This window comes from Taeniopygia guttata, chromosome 27, assembly GCF_048771995.1.
Source record: "Taeniopygia guttata chromosome 27, bTaeGut7.mat, whole genome shotgun sequence".
Lineage (NCBI taxonomy): Eukaryota > Metazoa > Chordata > Aves > Passeriformes > Estrildidae > Taeniopygia > Taeniopygia guttata.
Window position 1 is genome coordinate 5045796 of NC_133052.1, and position 16044 is coordinate 5061839.

General features: G+C 46.5%; 1 protein-coding gene across 3 annotated transcripts in view; it reads left to right on the forward strand.

Annotated features, from left to right (window-relative positions):
• The window catches only part of ASIC2 (acid sensing ion channel subunit 2), a 417185-nt gene that overhangs the window by 100641 nt on the left and 300500 nt on the right, over positions 1-16044 (forward strand). The gene's annotated exons all lie outside the window — the stretch shown is intronic.

Below are 16044 nucleotides of genomic sequence, written 5' to 3' on the forward strand. Positions count from 1 at the left end.
CAGCCAAATTAAAAATGAAATAAAAAGAATTTTATTTATTATTAAAATCTATCTCGCCAGCCACAAGGGAAAAGGCAGTGCCGAGCCCAGGATTGGTGCTGGGTGAGTGACCGACAGGACACCTCACAGCAGAGGTTCCTCTGGATACCCACACCACCCTCTTGGACCCCGTGGTTCTTATAGGAAATTTCAGCCATCCACCTATTCTTTCCATTCAGAGTTCCCCATATTCATAAAGTTCTTTTCTCCAGGCTGAGTCCAAACAATCCAAGTCCAGGTGTGGTCGATCTTGCTGATGAAGTTACAGGAACTGTGGCTTTCAGATGTATCAGCCCAGAGGTCTCCAAAGGCTTCAATCTGAGTCGTTACCGGGACGTTCAGCTCCCAGGTCCCAGTATCAGTTCTGGAACAGCCCATCTCCGGGCCAGCCACATGTATTAGTTGTAAATGTGACATTGTTTGGCTTAGGTGGAACCCCAATATGGGGGGTGGCTGGCTGCAGCACGGCACTAAACTAAACATTTCATATGTTGAATCATATTTTCCACATTTAATAGAACAATATCTCAGAGGCGCAAATTATAATCATTTATGTCACCCTTAATCCTGGTGGTTCCATAAAGACGGACAGAAGGTGTTAGAATGTTTGTCTTTTCAGATAAGGAGGCAGTAACTCTTCAGTATTCCTGTTGTTATCTCTGTGTGAAGAGTTTCTTGTTTATCTTATCCCTTTTCTTGAGCTAGTAAAAAAAAAATCTTACATCACAAAGTTTATATTTTAACATTATGTTATAATCTAAAACTATATTTAACACACAACTTAAAAAGGATTAATACAGTATTATGAAATAACCCTCCATAATACATATAGTATTCATTTTAATATTTGCAAAGAGCCAATCATAAAATACGCATTTTTCACAGCTGCTCTGGGCACCCTGTACCAGGGCCTCCCCGCCCTCTGGGTGAAGAATTCCTTCCTAATCAGGGGCGCTTTACTTCTGGAGAACATTTCCACAATAAAAGGGCTGGATATGAAACCAAGCTTGTTGCCCCAAGCTCAGGCTCATCCCTGGGAAAGCACATGAACTTCTCCCAGAGCTGGGATGGTGCCTACAGGGTTACACAAATGTCCAAAAAGCCGTGAGCAGGATGTGGGGAGGGAAAGACATCCCTCAGGTGTGCCCTTTTATTGCAAAGGGAGCAGCTGTTCCCTGGTTGTTTCAGTGCCTCTTTTGCCAACACTTCAAACAATAGTGTTTGTATTGAGATACTGAATAAGAAATATCTTTAATTTTCCGTGGTCTAAGGGGGATTTGGGGTGACAATTTGGGGTCAGTGCTGTGCAGCAGTGCAGCTGAGGGGAAGAGCTGAGCTGCACAGAGTGGGGGTCTGACACAGGGCCCCACTGCAGCTAGCCCTGGTGCATGGATCCCTCCTTACTGGTATTGAAAACAGGACCACACTCCCGGTACTAAAAGTGATTTCAGCACTTATTACAATAAAAAGAAAGGCCCAAAGCAAGGGGGCCCACGGGCTGGGCAGAAGCGTTCCCATCGAGGATGCTGCAGCGCCGGCTCTGGGTCTGCTGAGCAGCGATGTCCCTGATGTCCCAGGTGGAGCTGCACAGGTTCAGTGGGTCAGATGCCCCCTTTTTATCCTGTTTTTTGTCCATTTGGATTGGTTTCTTTTTGGATCCTTCATTTGCATGAAGGTTTAAGGGGCTTGGTTGGCCCATTACAGTTCTGTCCAGGCTGGCTCCTTTCGCTTGGGGGTGGTGCACTTTCCTTAGGTGTAATATGGTACATAGAGTACTGTATTTCTGACAACCACCCTTTTAACCCCTTTACAATATAATAACCAAAGTAACATGCTTAACAACTATCAACTATTTTACAATAGTTTCTAACCTATTTTTAACACTGGGATTCACACAGCAGCAGCATTCGGGGGAAGCAACTTGACTTTTTTGGTATTAAGAATTCCTACACCCAGCATTACAGAAGGTAAAATAACCCGGGGTAGTGCAAAGCCCCAGGAATAAAACAGGAGAGCTGTGAAACACTGAGCTGGAAGCGCTGCAGAGGTCCAGGGAAATCTGCTGGGATCAGCTTTCACAATTTTTAGATAGCTGGAAGTTTTTTATTTGGTTTCAGAGAACCACCTCTTTTGTGTTCCTGTTCAGAGGGAGCACTGGGCTCCTCGGGAATTGCTCAGCTCCTGGTTTAATGCAGAATTTTAAATCGGGTCTAAAAGAGCTGCCAAGACCTAAGTGAGACAGGTGCCCTCCCCTCACCTCCCCGGAGCCAGGTCCAACATCCCACCTTGAACCAAAGAGCAGGAATGCTCTTGTGGGTCCAACAGTGGCCCTAGATGTAGGGAATTCATCTGTACTGGGAATATTGACACTTTAACGCCTCAGATTTACCTGTTTTACTGAGAGCTGGGCTGGAACTGATTAATTAGCCCTTGGCTAAACACTTTGAGATTCCCAGATGAAAGGCAGCCTGGAGGTACAAAGCATGCAGAGCATTTATTACCATCTGAGAGAGACATGAGGAGCTGCAGAGTGTTGAAAGGAGTCCTGCCAATTAATTTACACTTCAACAGAAGTGTTGGAGTTGTTTTGCTGAAAGTTTTGTTTTTCAGAAAATTGAGAAATAAGAAGTCAAACCAAAATCAAGAAGAAAAAGGAAAGGGTCGAGACTCATTGGATAATGTGATGCCTTTCCAGGTTCAGTTTTGGTGATGAAAGCTTTAGCACTTGAAAATTCTGTGATTCTCTGATTCTCAACAATAATGCACAGAAAACATGTAAAAGCTCATTTATCGCTCATTTATCATGAAAAGCAGGTAAAATAAAGCTGCTAAGAAAGTGAGGATGCTGTGGTGAACCAGTCTGTCCACAAGGAAGGAAAAATGGCTTGGCTGCTTTCTCCTCTGAGCTGAAATACAGGATATAACCAGAGCACTTAACCTAGGAATAAGTCACCAGCGTTTCGAAGATGTGTTAATGAGGTGCTAATTAAAGGTTGGGAAGGAGTAGGGAGGGGCAGAGCAGAGGCAGGATCAGCCCTTCAGAGCTGGCCCAGCCCTGGGCCGGCACAGGAGGGACCTGGAGCTGCTGGAGCCAGCCCAGGGAGGCTCCAGGAGGATCCCAGGGATGGAGCAGCTCTGCTGGGGAAAGGCTGGGAGAGCTGGGGGTGTTCACCTGGAGAGGAGATGGGGGCGACCCCACTGAGGGAGCTACAGGAAACACAGAGAGAGGATTTCCAGGGTGAACTTTAGGGTGTCTCCCAACCCAAGCCACTATGGGATTAATGTTTTGTTTTAAAATCAGTGAAACTCCTGAATGAGAGGTGATGTTATCGCCTCCTTTTGAGTTTTGAAAAAAGTTAAAGTTAAATCCCTTGGCTCCAGAGAGTTGCTGCTGGCAGACCTGAGAGGGACATGGATCTGCTGTGGAAATTCCATCTTCAACTCCTTATGTTAGGATCGTGTTTGTACTTTTTGTAGATTGGCAACTGTGGTATCCTACAAAGGGGCAGGAGGGGACTTCTCCCCTCTTCCAGCAGCTCCTGGAACCAGTTCTGGGAGCAGCAGAAGTACCTTGCCTAGTCCAGAGCCTCAGGAGAAATAACCCCGGGGTGCCTCCAGTGCAGGGAGGGCAGGGGTGCTGTGGTGGACAGAGGGGTCAAAAAACAAGAGATGAGAGAGACCCTGAGCAGTCCAGGTGGAGATCAAAGGGTCTGTGAGCACTTGAACACCATTGTGAAAAATGCATATTTCATTATTGGCTTTACACAAATGTTACAATGAATATTATATGTGTAATGTTAGAAAGGGATGCCGTGTTAATTCTCTTATGTAGTGCGTTAAACGTAGTTTTAGGTTCCAACATCATGTTAAAATAGAGATTATGTATGTGGGGGAAGTTTTTTTTTAGGAATGAGATACTCACTTTGAGGAACACCTAAATCTTCCAGAGAAGAGGAATTTATGGTTTTCTTATCAGAAGAAGCTAATTTCTTCAGGCCTTGCTCAGACTCAAAGATGCCAGGGGATTAAAGGAAACAGTTGACATACAACAGACAGAGTTCTTGTTTGAAATAGAAGGTGTGCATAACCATGAAGGATATATGAATATGCAATAGGCTGTTGATTTTAAGGTTCTTCCTTTGTTCACAAGGGATGCTTTTCATGACTGAGTGTCCAAGAGCATCCGGACATCCATAATTCTTTGCTTTTTATTGTCTTGTAATTGTCCTAACTCTAAACTTTATTACTCCAATTGTATTATTATTTTTATAACTATTTTATTATTATTAAACTTTTAACATTATAAAAACCAAGTGATTGGCATTTTTCACAACCACCATTTGGACTCTGCAATTAAAAATACAGACCAAATTTGGGGTAATTACCCAGAGCTCTGCTGGCAGTCCTCCCCAAGGTCCAGAGAGACAAGGAACTGATCTGTGCTCAGATCAAAGCCCCTCTTTTGGAAATACAGGAGTTGAGTCATTCCTTGTGCTCCACAGAGATCACAGAGCTCTTGTTTGCCATTCTTGCAGTGCTAAGTCCACAAAGTCTACAAGTATAATAAAATTGTGTGTCAGGGGAGAGGAGGGAAGAAATGTAAATTTGTGTTTTGTCGGAATCTGAGGTATTGATGATTCTGAGATTGTAGAAAGTCTCTGTCTTTCTGCCCCGTTGCCAAAGCAGAAGCCATAATTGGTCTGTGCTGTTTCAAGGTTGTTTATTCTGTTTATCTCTAACATGTTCTGCTGCCCTGCCGCAGCTCTGTCCTGCAGGGCAGCGTGTGGGGCTCTGCCCTCAGTGGGATGGTACAAACATTAAATACCACAAACTACCTGTGCTGGATTTACAATAACGTGCCAATATCTGTCACCTACGTTGGACAGTGTGTCCCCAGCCTGAACCAACAGAAAAATGCCAACACCACAGTGAAACATGGAGGGCATGAAGAAGGAGAAAAAGGACAAGACACACCCAATTTCCTCCATCTTGTCCCCTTTGGACCCCTTATCTAGAATCCTAAAATTTTACTTTTGCACCTGTGCCACACTTAATTATTACTGATATCAAACACTCAGAGCTGGTAATTCATCCAGTAAGATTGAAAACTCTTTTCCATGGACAGAGATCACAGCCAGTGTCTCTGGGGGCTCTGTCCAGGGTGGTTCCTGACCCCTGCCAGGGTCCCAGACCTTCCAGGGCAGCCAGAGGGAAGCCCTGGACTCCCACAGTGTTTTGATGATTTATCTTGGAAAACAAAAAAAAAAATCTCATCTGAAACCTCTGGATAATGAGACCTGTTGATTCCACCCAGATTGTGCCTTTGTTTGGATGCTTTTAGGAAAGTGAATATTTGCCAGTAAATATCCACTCCAGCAATATGGGGGAATATGACTTTTTCATGGAATCCCAGAATGGTTTGGGTTGGAAGAGACTTTAAAGCTCTTCTAGTAACCCCCCCATGTCTGCAGGGACACCTTTGACCAGCCTGGGTTGCGCAAAGGCCCTTCCCAAGGTTTTGTATCCTCTGGTCCCACCCACCTTCTAAAGCTGAGTGACTCAGGGATGTTCTCAAATAGCCTTTGGTGTATTTTGGGACAGGAAAAGGAGATGGTCCCAAGGCAGTCATTTCTCATGGATTGTACTTTTTTTTTTTTTCCTGATTGAACCTGGCCTCAGAAAATCCTTTATTTCTTAGAAAACCACGTGATATAAAAGAAGGTTTTGTTGCTTCTTTATGCATTAACTTAACTTTGTGGATTTTCAGAGCAGATTTAACCTTTGCCAGCTGCTGGTACCAACTGGAACATGTGAAGAGCTCAAAGGATGGGCTGGGAGATTGGGAAAGGCTGGAAAATAGACAGGGGTACCTTAAGATAAAACAGCAAACAGATGGGGGGAATACTTTTAAAATGAGCAATGCAAAGCCCACCTCATTGCCTAGAATCATCCAAGGGAAGCATCCTGTATCCTGTGGGACTCAGAGGGGCAGAAAACCTTGCTTGGGAACTCTGCAATTCCTTTTAAGCTGAATTCAGGTGTTCAGACGTTCACCTCAGTTGATAATCCCAGCTCTCATGTGATGATGGAATTCTGCTCTGAGGGATCCGTGCCCCAGCTCCCTTGTGCCCAGGGAAAGATCTGAGTTGCAATTCTGCTCCCAGAAACCTCTCCCTGAACCACCTCTCTCCTCTGTAAGGCATCTCCTGGAGCTGGGGTACAGCTGATGTAATGGGCAGTGACATTTTCTACCTGGTTTCCCTGGAAAGTCTGCAAAATATCTACACATCAGCTCTGACCTGAAGTCTGACAGTGATCAGTCCTTGAAAAAATGAAAATAAAGTGTCCTTGCTCTGAGGCTTTCTTGTAAACCAGGAAGTCAGGGAAGCAAAAACATCTCTGTCTCTGTAGGAGCAAAGCGCTGCTCCCAAAGATTTGAGTGACCTGACAGGATGGGTGCAGGGAACGGCTGCTTTGCTGCCACTCTAGGAGAGAAATCATTCCCCATGCTAAGGCCTAATTCTGATCTGTATTTTAGACAGTCTCTGATGCTCTTGGTGCAACTCCTGAGTCAGGTGTGTTTTCAAAGCAGAGGGGCTCCCACTGGAGCAGTGTTTTGGCTTTGGACAGCTCAGCACAGTTCAGTGGGCTGGCCTTAGTCAGATACAAAATCAAACCAAATAATGAGCAGTGTCTGCGCTCCTTTCCCTCGGCTGTCTGGCAGAGGAGGGTTCAGCTGCAGTTCCAGCTCATTTATCAATAATGCCACAAGCCCCAGTGTCCCCTGCAATGCTTCCGTGGACTGGTTCCATGCATCACCTTCAGCACTTCAACAAATGCTCCAGCTTTGCACCAAGGGAAACAAAGACAGGGTAGGACTTGCTAAATATGGCAGGAATTGTGATGTCCTTCAACGAAAAGAATAGTGTTCAGAATGAATCATGGAATCCCATGGTTCGGGTTGGAAGGGACCTCAAAGTTCATCTCATTCCATCCCCCTGCCATGGCAGGGACACTTCCCACTAGACCTGGGTGCTCCAATCCCCATCCAACCTGACCACGGACACTTCCAGAAGGAAGCACATCCTCATCCCAACCTTTAATTTCAAATGCCTCTTATACTCCAGCACTCTCTCACTTTTTTTTGAGGCCTCCTACACATAAAGGATGCAAGGCTGCTCCACCTGTGTCCTTCTCTGAGCCTTACCACTCTATTTTAGACCCAGATTAAGTTGTGGGCCCTCTGAAGCAGAAATAAAGCACTGCCATGGCTGCAGAGCTCCTATCAGCTCTGGCAATAATTGTTAATCATGAGTAGCTTTGTAATTTGCCAACCCTTCTGCAGAAATACCACAGACTCCTTGTGTGAGATGTGTGTGCACCAGGGTCCCAGAGGCCATCTGAGGCCCTCACACAGTTTTATGTACTCAGTCAACTTTATACACTCAGTCAATTTTATACACTCAGCCAATTTTCCATACTCCAGCCTAGCTCTGGGAAAAACCTACTCAGGCAGGTAATGCCTTTCCCTCTCTTGCACACAAGTTTTGGCTCTGTAAGGATTTTCTCCATCCCAACACCCTTTCTACAGGGAGTTCTCCTCTAGATTGGCTCTTGCCTCTGTTACTCAGAGGTACAGACAGAGCAGCTGTGCAGCTCCTTTAGGCTTTTCCTGCTGGCACGGTGAGAGGTTTCATCCTCCTCAGCCACCTGCAAATCACCTGTGCTGGAGGAGCAGCTCCTGCCCTTTGCACTCAATGTTCAGGTACGTGTGAGCTCAGGTCCTGTGCTGCTGGACCATCTCCAGCCAGTTCCATCCTGACCTTCCTGGGCATTCCTGCACAGCTGGAGACGTGACAGCTGCTCACGAGGTGGGACATTGGATTCAGCCTGGAGATTTGGGGTGACTTAATTGTGACCATCCAGGACCTGAAAGGGCTACAAGAAACATGGAGAGGGATGTTGGACAAGGGTCTGGGGTGACATGACAAGGGGAAATGGCTTCCCACTGCCAGAGGGCAGGGCTGAGTGGGATATTAGGAAGGAATTGTTCCCTGTGAGGCTGGGGAGTGCCTGGCACAGGTGCCCAGAGCAGCTGTGGTGCCCCTGGAGCCCTGGCAGTGCCCAGGGCCAGGTTGGACACTGTGGTTGGAGCAGCCTGGGACAGTGGGAGGTGTCCCTGCCATGGCAGGGGTGGCACTGGGTGGGATTTAAGGTCCTTTCCAACCCAATCCACTCTGGGATTCTGTTTATGAAGCACAAGGGACAGCGAGTGTCACACGTGGCACGTGCAGGGAAATGTGGAGTTGGTTCTTAACCCTCTTAACCCATTTAGCAAACTCCTCACAAGTTCTGGTGAAGGAGTAATGGTGTGGTCTAACTGCTGCTGCCCCCCACAACCCCACAGCAGTGCCCCGAGCTTTCTTCACGTGCCCAGAAGTGCTGCACCCAGAGAGTGGCACCAAAGGGCTCTTGGAGCTCATGGGCTGAAGCGGGATTTGCCAACATGGTTTTGATTGACTTAAAGGCCTGGAAAAGTGCTTTAGAGAATATTAATTGTTTTCTAATTTGTTTTCTTGGTGGACTCTGTTCTCTTCCCTCCAACTTCACTAAGCAAATCCACAGATTTGTTTCCCCAAGGCTTTATTTAAAACATTCTCGATCCAAAGGCAGAACCCAAACCTTTTCTCTGTAGATACTTTCTGTGTTTGTGCTTTTTTAATGAAACAACTTTATGATTGACTCTGTTGAGTTGTGAATCTGAGCTGTCCACCTGGGATTTGTGTTAAAAAGAGGTGAGTTGATTATGGACTGGCAGTACCTTCTCAGGCACTTCCACTTAATCTGTATTTTCAATAAAAATGGTGACTATCTTAATATCTTCTTTTCCATCTGATTTGGTTGAGGAGTCAGGACTTTATGGCAGTGATACTCAGCTAGAAAACCTGGGACAGCTGGAACCATGGACTTATGTAATCATGGAATGGTTTGGGTTGGAGAGACATTAAAGCCCACCCAGAGCCACCGCTGCCATGGCAGGGACACCTTCCACTGTTCCAGGCTGCTCCAAGCCCCATCCAGCCTGGCCTTGGGCATTTCCAGAGACGATTTTCAGTCCAGCAGCTCCTGTAACCTCCTCCCTTTGAATTTATTATTCTGCCCCCTGCCTCTCCCCTGCTCTGCAAACATCCTGTGCTGAGCTGTGACAGAGCTGGGCAGGTTCAACCCCAGAGTTCAGGCAGGTTCTGCCACAGGCCAAAACAAAGGGGAACAAAGCAGATCCTGCTTTTCCATTCTGTCTGGGCTGAAGAATGTGGAATAGCACAGCACCTTTGTGCTCCATCTCATAGCACTGATCTGCCTCTAAGGCAGATAAAGAATATCTATTTAATATAATTATAATTAATAGATCTAGTATAACACAGCATGGAGAACGGAGGCTTTGGGAGAGCTCATTGTGGCCTTCCAGTACCTAAGGGAGGCTGGTATGACAGGACAAGGGACAATGACTTCCCACTGCCAGAGGACAGGGTTTGATGTGACATTGTGGAGAAATTCTTCCCTGTGAGGGTGGGCAGGCCCTGGCACAGGTTGTCCAGAGAGGCTGTGGCTGCTCCATCAGAGCCCTGAGCACCATCCTGCAAATCCCTGCAAAACCCAACTCTGCCTTTAAAGCAAAGCTCTCCCTGTATGTATTCCACGGTCCTCCAGGCCTGTTGAAAACCCCATGCTGGGCTGCAGAACAGGGAACTTTCAACATCAAACCTCCCTCTGTCCAGTCTGAAATCTCCCCAAGTTGTAAAATTGTGAAGAAAAATTCTCATCCTTTGAAGAGCAATGGCATCAGATTATTCTACTTCTGTTTTCTGTGGATCCAGAGTCGGTTGTCCAGATGGTGGATCCACCCTCCATATTCAGCAGTGAGAGCCTGTTCTTCTTACAAGGAAATTGTACTAATTAAAAAATAGCATTTTACTGAAAGTAGAATAAAAATATTTGGACGTTTTGGAGCATTTTGGAAGCAAATAAAAATACTGGAAAGAAGGACAGCAGTTCTGCCTCCCAGAGAAAGCAGGGTTTTTTTGCCTTAGTTCCTTAAGAAAGTTGGGGTAACATTTTTGGAGGCGATGCAGTATGAGGTTTTCCTTTTTAGGACAACACTTTCTAAGCTGCAGAAGCTGAGTGGTATTGAATGGTAAGAGTGGGAGAAATTGCACTCACAGTGCCTGGGGACTGTTCCAGCTCAGGGCAGAGGTGAAGTCCATGAGAGTAACGAAGGGAGGGAGAAATCAATCCCTGCCTCTTCCTGCAGACAGGGAAGCTCCTGCCCTCACTTCTCCCATCGAGTGGGGGGACACTGGCACAGGTCGTGGCTGCCCCATCCCTGGAAATGTCCACAGCCAGGTTGGACAGGGCTTGGAGCAACCTGGGATAGTGGAAAGTGCTGCCCGTGGCAGGGGTGGATTCTTGAATTATCTTCCAACCCAAGCCACTCTGGGATTCTGTAATTCCGTGATCTCTTCTTGTTATGATGTGAGCTGATCTGGCTCATTGTGCTGGGAGTGGCACCAGCTCTGTGGCAGGACTGGAGCCGGGAAAAAGAGGGAATGGGGAAGAAAAAGGCCAGATCCCAGCAGACTCCATGTCTCTGTGAAGGCTGAAAAGATCCAAGGCTGTCAGATGTAAATTCCTCTCCTTGATGTTTCTCCAGATTTTCCCAGTGGAAAACCAGTCAGAAATGGTGGCCTGAAATCAAGTGACGGACTCACTTGTCACCACTCAGTCCTGTACTCCAGAAGACCAAAAAACTGCAAAGAAGGCCAGAAAAAGATGGGAGGGATAAAATTCTTTCCCTGTGGAACTGAATTCATTCTGCCAAACAGGATTTGTGCTTTTGGGAGAAGTTTTCTTTTTTTCAGCATCTGATTGGGATCTTTTATTTTTCTCTCTTTTTTTCCACTGAATTCCCTCAAACACTTTCTTGATTTTCACTAGAGTGTCACGTGGAGCCCATCCCCTGGATCAGAGGAAACATTAAATCAGGATTTGCAGATAAAATCCGCAAATTGCACAAGTCAACAGCAAAAGCCCCTGATATGGACACGTCCCCTTAATAATGAATGGTTGCCAAGCATCAGACGCTAAGGAGAGGATCTCCTGAATGAACCAGATGCAGGTAAATGAAAGGATTTAAGTTTCAAGGCTAAGTCTACATTCCACAGAAGGACTGAAATGTATATTCATAAATATAAACAAATACAAATACAAACCCAAATATAAATGTAATTTAAATGGTTTAAGTGCTGAGAAAGATCAGGGTGTTACCCCAGCAAAGCAGCCAAGTGAAGTTCCTGGAAAGGCTTCACAGCAATTTATTGCCCTGGAAAAGCCATAGAGGAATAGCAAGTAGGGAAATGTGAACCTGTTTCTGCACAATTTTTGGTCCTATTCACACTCAAAAATTCCCTTGGAGTGCTCAGGCTCTGGTGGGTTGGCTGTGGCTGGATTCCAGGTGCTCCCAAAGCTGCTCTGTCCCTGCCCTTCCCAACTGGACAGGGCAGAGGAAATGGGATGAAGGCTCTGGGTTGGGATAAGGACAAGGAGAGATTACCCAACAGTGTCTGCCCTGAGCAAAACAGACCCAGCTTGGGGAATTGAGTTTCATTTACTGGCCAATAAACCAGAGTAACATCATTAGAAATAAACCAAAATCTTAGAATCCCCTGTGTGGTGCTCCCAGGAACTGGGTGGTCCTTCCAAAGCAAGAGCCACTTTCCCCATGTGTTTGTTCCCATTAAAAGACATTTTCTGGCAGAGGGGGAGTGGTGGTTTTGTTCTCAGTTCTTGGCACCTCCCTGATGAACTTCTGCCCTGAAAGTGAATGAAATCAGTATTTTATTCCCTGTCTACAAGACACTGCTGCTTTGGAGGCTGGAGTGTAATGAACTTACTGTTTATTACAATTAACAAATAAATCCCTGCATCTTTAAATTAGATCATAAATTTCTCTGTGCAATTCAATACTGCAGTAATGATGTTTTCCTTCCCAGAAGAGATTCTTCAGTGATAGGAGCCAGGCAGCTTCCTTTCCAAATAATGTGACCCTGAGGACATTCCCTGTGACACATTTGGCCTTTTTGTCAGTGGCTTCCTTCCCTCAGAATCATCTGAGATGTGGTTTGAACACAGCTCTGCCAGCTGGTGAATGATAGCAGCTTATGCTGCAGAGAAAATGCCTGTCTGGAGTTTCCCACAGGAGTCTGGACACGGCCCTTGGGAATGTACTGGTTTATTGGGATTATGGTGCTGCTCGGCTGATGGTGGGACCGGGGGAACTTGAAGATCTCTTCCAACAGTGATGATCCTGTGATCTAAAGGATTAAACTTGAACTCCACACCCAGAGCTCGTGGATTTTCCCCCCTTCTCCTTTCAGACTCAGGTGCTCCTACTTGGGTGGAATTCCCTGTCCTTCTCCATCCCTTGTTTGCCCTTCTGTTTTCCCCAATACCAACTTCACCTCTGTCTCCTCCGGTGGTGTTTGGCAAAATATTCACTCAGGGCTCTGTTTGCTACGGGTTGGTGCCACTTGAAGCTCCCAGTAATCAAAACTGCTGCTAATTAGGTGCAGTGCAATTAAATCACTGCCTTTCAGCGAATCAAAGACACAATCCCAATTAACAATAATAATTCAAAACAATTAAGCAGCTACTGCTGGACTTATTTTCATCCAACTTGCAGTAAACGAGCCTTCTGTCCAGCAAGCCTTTAGCTCCCAGGTATGCAAAGTAAGTAGCAACAAGTCTATAAAGGAAAAAAATCAATAAAAGATCATTTGCAACTGGCAATAGGTTTGCAAATCCAAAAATGAAGAGTAGATTGCATTTAATAAAGCTTCAATAAACTGTGTATTTACAAGATGGAATTTGAAACAATCAAGATTGAGGGATGGAGATTAGGAACAGATGAATGTTTAAAGCATGGAGCCTTCTCTCTCTCTCTCTCAGTCTCTCTCTCCTTGTATCTTTTGGCAGAAATTCCCAATAGAATAATTTCAGCAGAAGTTACAGTTTTGCTTTTGAATTTACAGAAGCCTTCAATTGCACAAGTTTTTGTTGTTTCATTGTAAGATCAGAATTTTTCTGGTGGTGAAACAGAGACAGAATTGGCCCAGGAGGGTGCAGGCCTTATTTCTACTGTCTGGAATTCTGCTTGACCCCCAGCACTTCCAGCTAAGGAAGACCCTTTAGGATGTGCCAGCTTTGCTCTGAACCAAAGGCAATTCTTCCTCTTTTCTCACCCCAGAATCAGCTGAGCAAGGCTTGGTAGGAGTGGCAGGAGCAATCTGCACTTCCTTGTGTTTCTATTTTTCCTAGATTTAGATTTGTGATATGAATGTTAGAGCAGCTGGAGGCACCAACCTTGTCCCTGGGGCTGGGTCATTCTGGCTGAACATGATTATTAAAGCATCTTTTCCAGAAATTGGCTAAAGACAGAGAATTTTGGTCATTGCAAGCAGCTGCCTTTGCTATTTGCAAGAATAAACTTGGAGGAAAACCTGCCCTGGGACCTATTCCAAAGACTAAGGAAGCCTGGAGAGTTCCTAGGACTGAGGAGGAACTGGAAGCGTTCCTTTGGCTGGGGAATTTGTTTGGCTGTGAAAGGTCACAGTTGTTAAACTTTAAGTGCTTGCCCTTCTGTTTTATGCAGAAGCCCTTTAAGATTTAATGGAGGACTCACTGGAGCGTGGCAGGTGAAGGTGTGAGGGCCATGGCAGAGCACTGTGTTCTCTACCATCCTTCCCACAGAATTCCTGCCAGCTGGACACAGCAGAAATCCCTCTGGCTCCTCAGGGAATGGCACTGAAATGTCTCAGCTGGCAAATTTGTTTGTCCTTAGCTGGAGACGTCACAAAACCTGGAATGCACCACTTCCCTTGGTCCCTACTGACAATCGTGGAGTGATTTGCCTGGGAAGGGACCTTAAACCCACCCATTGCCACCCCTGCCATGGCAGAGACACCTCCCACTGTCCCAGGCTGCTCCATGCCCGTGTCCAGCCTGGCCTTGGACACTGCCAGGGATGTGGAGTTCACAACCTCTCTGGGCAAAAGCCATCTTTCCAGTTTTTTATTAATATATTTTAGTAATATCTTAGTCTTCTTTCACCCTACAAATTTTCTGGATTTCATCTCAATTCAGGGGGTCTTTCATTTCCAGCCAAGACATTTTCTAGCCCCAGCATTGTGTCTCTGTGTGAGCGATCCCACATAAGCTCTGTTGGATCTCTTTTTCATGGCTAAAACAGCCTGACAGAGGCAGCACTTGGCTGGAGGTATCTTCTGCCCAGCTCCCTGCCTGCTTTGGTTTGGTTTTTGGCACCTGCCTTCTTTGCTGCTGTTGGTGCAGAGCTGTTCCAGGGCTGCTTGGGGGCCTCCAGGCTGTGAGCTGGCAGCTGGACAATGCCATTGCAGCAGCTGGAGCTGTGCCTGGAGCGTGTGTGATCCTTGAGAAACCCTGGCATTGTACTGTGGGCTCTGGGCCTGACTGAGGTTCCGTGATCCCGAGGGGATCATTCAGCCAGCCCTGGGATGCTCAGCACGCCCGGGCACCGCTGTGGCCCTGCCAGGTCCCTCTGCCACTGCCACCAGAGCTGCTCCTGCTGCTCTGCTCCCACTCCAGGTGAGACTACACCTGCTCCCCAAGAAGTCCTTGCAGTGGAATTGCTCCATAATGAATGTCCTGATTAATCTGAGAGCCTATGCTAATGACAGCAGTGCAAAGTCATCTGGAATCCCAGAGGCTCTGCCATTCCCCTCCGATATGTACCACTTGGTATTAGGGAAGATTTTGCTAAGAGAGGGAAGCATGAATAATGTATTGCTGGATAATGGTAAACAGTGATTATCATTCCTCCTTTCCCTTGGATGTACCAGCATTGTGTAAAAACAGGCTTTGTTCAGAGGAAAAGGATAATTGGAAACAGGGAGGTGATGCAGTGTCTGGCAAATCACAGTCATGTGAGCGTGGCAGATGGTGCCACTGTGTCTGACAATTGCTGCAACACCAAATTACTTCCTCGAGTCAAGAAGGCCAATTTTTGCCGGATTTGTCTGTGCTTACAAAGGATAAACAAAGCTGTTTGCATGGAAATGTGGGAGGAAGCCTGGAGAGAGCCCCCCCAGCTCTGTCTGAAGTGCTGAGGGAGCTTTTGAGGTACAGAGCCCTGGAGACCCCTCTGTTATCCCGGGCAGCTGCAGAGATCTGCTGCTAATCCACTCCAAAGCTCTGCCTCCCGGTGGGACCAAGGCTGGGCTAAACTGGGGCTGCTGGAGCGGCTGCAGGAGCACAGAAATTCTTGTCTGTGAGGCAGAGGCACAGCCATGCCCAAGGCAGAGCCAAAATGAATTTATCCAAGTGCAGCAATGCCACGGCAAGGTCACTGCCGTGAGCACAGCTGGTGGAGCAGAGGTGTCCAACAGCTGCTCAGAAGGGAGGGTGTTGTTGGCCAGAAGTCCCTGGGGGATTGGGGGATGATCCTGCACTGCTTTGACTTTCCACTGACTGGAAGCATCCACAGCTGAGCTGAGATTGGCACTTACATAAAAGATTTGTCCCCACTTCTAATTAATGCACAGCCAGAAATCTGCTCCTTAAAGATTTTGTGTTCCAGGGCCTCACCTGCACACAGGGAATTGTGTCGTCACTCATTTACTCCTACCTAGACTCAAGATATACTTAATTGGGTCAAGGATTCCTCTTTCTACAGCTGAACTCTTTATTATCACAGTGTTGGGAGCAGCTGGGCTGCTCAAGGAACATCACATCAGCTTCATGGTTGGACTTGATGATCTTAAAGGTCTTTTCCAGTCTTAACAATTCCCTGATTCCATGATTCTGTGATCGCCCGGATGCAGGTTCCTGAGCAGGGCTGGGAGCTGTGTCTGAGGCAGCATTTGCTGCTCTGCCTGAGCTCGTGTGTGGTATCACTGAAACACGGAATTATTC